The 3779-nt window shown below is 54.2% G+C and overlaps 1 pseudogene; it reads left to right on the forward strand.

Annotated features, from left to right (window-relative positions):
- Positions 1–1173: 1173 nt before the first annotated feature.
- On the forward strand, positions 1174–2370 carry LOC126767078 (probable flavin mononucleotide-dependent alkene reductase; annotated as a pseudogene).
- Positions 2371–3779: the final 1409 nt, after the last annotated feature.

Genomic DNA, 3779 nt, shown 5'->3' on the forward strand with positions numbered 1-3779 from the left:
ATCGGCATCCCCTATCTCTTCAGCGGGAAAGACAAATTTGAACCGCTGATCTTTTTGCAGAAGGTGAAGCAGCTGCTTGGCCAAGACAGCGTCGTCCTCATGGGTGGCGGCATCGTGAACTCCTCCTTCCTAAAGTTCGACTGCATCGACGAGCTGAGCTTGATGGTCACTCCTATCGTGTCGGCGAACCCCGACGACGTCTCCGTCTTTGAGCCGATTCCCGGTGATAAGGACAAGCTGCCCTGGGCTAACCTCACGCCCGTGAAGACGGCCACGACGCCGAACGGGCACTTGTGGACATACTACACGCACGACAAGGAGCCGTTCCCGCGCACATAAGTGCCGTCGACGACAAGCGTCTCACACGCGGGCGATGCACCCAAAGGTCCTCTCGCACGTCCTCAACGCACTCTCACCCACGTGAGCCACCGAAGCGCGGCAGTGCTGGTGCGATGCGCACTACTTTGTTTTGTCGCTCTCCCTGGCAGCAGAGAACTCCAAGACGGACCACGCAAAACACCTATTTCACAAGCACAACGCTTATTCTTTTTTTTTTTTTAAAATCTTCTTTTTCTTTCTTCCCGTTCCTTTTTTACTCGGCACGGCATTTTTCCCCGTTCCTCAACACAACCGTCATTCAAGGGTTTCTCTCGTGTGATCCTCTGTTGCCTGTCGTTTTCTTTTTCTCTTTTTTTTTTTACTACTGGCTTTTTTTGCGTTTTTTCCACTTTTCTTTCTCCTTTTTTTTCCTATGTCGAGACGCTGCTTCACCGTCGGTGATGCCTTTGACCGAGCGGGGAGTTGAGAAAGGAGGACCAGAGCAAAAAAAAAAAAAAAAGCCCAATTCCCATCCAAAACTGTTAAAAAACTGCTGTTAAACAGGAGGGCGGTGTAAACTCGTTGCAATTGCGGCGTTTGCACAACTCTTCTTTTAACCACCTCGCGGAGCCGCCCCACAGGTGCCGTGCCCTCGACTGCTGGTTTCTCTCCCCCCACTCTCCCTACTCCTCGCCCCACGTACGCTCCCGTAAACCAGTTTCCCTAACGAGCTATCATAGTATCGACCTCAAAGCGTCTTCCTTACCGCCACACTACCCACACGTTTCCCGGACAGCACCCACACAACAGGAAAACACACAACGACAGCTACCCACGCGCGCACACACACACGCCATGTCGCACGTAAATGAATTGCTGAAGCCCCTGGCCATTGGACGCGCCGTCATGGCCAACCGCTTCGTCATGGCCCCCCCTCACCCGCTGCCGCACGGACGGCACGCACGTGCCTAATGAGGCAATGGTGAAGTACTACGCCGACCGCGCCAGCTTCGGGCTCATCATCTCCGAGGCCACCCAGATCGAAAAGGGCTACTCCACCTTCGGCGACCGAGAAGGCGGCATCTACGGACAGGAGCAGGTGGACGGCTGGAAGAAGGTGACCGACGCCGTGCACGCGAAAGGCGGCCTCATCTTTTGCCAGATCCACCACGGCGGCCGCGCGACGGTGCCTAGCAACCTTGGCGCCAACGTCAAGGTCGTAAGCGCGGGGAACGCCGGTATCGGCCATCATCAGTGCTCCGGTCTGTTTGCGAAGGATGGACGGAAGCAATCCTATCCTGCCGAGGTGCACGCGCTGACCAAGAAGGAGATCGAGTATCACGTGAAGCTGTATGCGACCGCCGCGAAGAACGCGATGGCGGCCGGCTTCGACGGAGTGCAGATCCACGGTGCAAACGGCTACCTGATCGACCAGTTTCTGAAGTCAGGCAGCAACAACCGCACGGACGAGTACGGCGGCAGCATCGAGAACCGCTGCCGCTTCCTCTTCGAGGTCGTGGATGCCGTCGACGCCATTGGCAACGAACGCACTGCCCTTCGCATCTCCCCCTCAACAGCTCCAACGAGCAGAGCGACAGCAACCCAAGGCGCTGACGCAACACATCTGTCGCGAACTGAACAGCCGCAAGCTGGCCTTCCTCGACGTCCTCCGCGGTAACTTCTTTGGAAAGGAGCGCGGAGCCGACGAGTGGGCCCGCGAGGTGTACGAGGGCGTCCTCTTCAGCGGCATGGCCTTCGAGATCGACGAGGCGGAAACAGTACATTGTGGACAAGAAGGCTGACGCGGTCGTCTTTGGCGTCAAGGCAATTGCCAACCCCGACCTCGTGAAGCGCGCAATCGCCGGGGTGGCCTTGAACGAGCCGCGCCCAGAGCTTTTCTACGTGCCCGGTCCGGAGGGCTACAATGACACCCGACGATGTAAAAAGGGACGGCCTGTTGCGCCCGTCCCTTTGCGTGGCGGACAAGAAATAGGTGGAGGAGGCAGCGCTCACTATAGACCTCCGACACCGGCGGAACAAAAGCAATCCTCTGTAGTCAACCCTTTTCTCATGGTGCTCCCTCTTCTTTTTCCCTCCCTTTGCCTCACCTTTTTGTCGTTAGCGTGTCGCACCTTATTTTTTTTCTCTATCTATCTCTTTCTTTCTCGTACATCTGTTTGTGCATGCCTCTATATCTGTAACTCATCCCGACATCTCCATGGATCACGTGTGGCATTATCCTGTTGTTCATCCTTTATCCCACTTCAACCCGTGACATTCCCTTCGTTATGGTTCCTACTTTGCCTTCTTATTATTTTCTTTACTGAGACCCTGATTTTAAAAAAAGGAACAAAAACACACACCTATTCATTGTTTGATGCGTCCGCTATCCTTTCTCTTTCTTCTCGTCTTGTCTGCTGCCTTGTTTTCACGTGAAGGCAAAGAAGTACGCTTGGCTGTGACGAGAAAAGGAAAGAACTGAACGCTTGAACACCGACACAGGAGCTTTCTTTGAAGTGTCAGCAGAAGAATTCTCTTTTTTTCTTTCTCTCTCAGACCCTTTTTGGCCAAACGGGCTGCCCCCCTAAACACCATTATTTTCTCTCTTTGTGTCTCTCTTTTTGTTTTCTTTTGTTTTTCCCCACCTATTACTTGCATTCGGTCTCCTGGCTGTCGTCGCGTCGGTATCGTCGACTTTTTGTGTACACCTATTCTTTTCACGATGATTGCTTCGTTCCTTTATTAGGCTCTCTCTCTCTCTCTCTGCTTTCTTTCCCCTCCTCCCTTCCTCCTCTCCTTCTTCGTTCACCTCCCCGCGCTGCTGAGGACGCTGCAACGCGGAAAGGAGCCGTATTGGCGTCTTGCATTTTGACGGGCGCCTCCGCCTTGCGCTGTCCGAATGACAGGAGAAGAAGGGAGCATAAAAGGGAAAAGGGAAAAGGGGAGAAGAGAAAGTACAATGCAAAGTGAAAAAGAGAAACACGCCTACCACAAGGAGGGTCTGTAGAGCCCGCAGACATTCGGTCTACGAGACGCGTCACTTGTTCCTCCCCCTGCCCCTCTGATGCCGTTTTTGAGGCTACGTGAACGCACACGCGTACACTCACTCACCGTTGTGTCGACGGGACCGAGCAACGTCAAGTAAAGCGCGACCGACTATTGCATCACCTCCTCCTCCTCCTCTTCACTCTTTCTTCCCCAACTCCCTTCCCCCATTCGAACGAACGGAATTGACAGTTAAGCTTTCTAAACCGCGAGACACCCCTACGCTCACCGCCCCCTTCTCTTTCCCTCTGAACTGTGCCCATTTCGTTTCTGCTTTTCACCATTTCAGTCCCATTTCTTGTCCCTTTATCGCCAATCAACGAGCGGCGTTCTTCTCCTTCCTGTCCCGCCTGTTTCTCCCCCCCCTGGGGCGTAAAACGTCGTGGCCCCGGGGCCCTTTTTTGCCCGTCCAGTCC

Source organism: Bactrocera neohumeralis, unplaced genomic scaffold (assembly GCF_024586455.1).
Source record: "Bactrocera neohumeralis isolate Rockhampton unplaced genomic scaffold, APGP_CSIRO_Bneo_wtdbg2-racon-allhic-juicebox.fasta_v2 ctg3930, whole genome shotgun sequence".
In the NCBI taxonomy this organism is placed as follows: Eukaryota; Metazoa; Arthropoda; class Insecta; order Diptera; family Tephritidae; genus Bactrocera; species Bactrocera neohumeralis.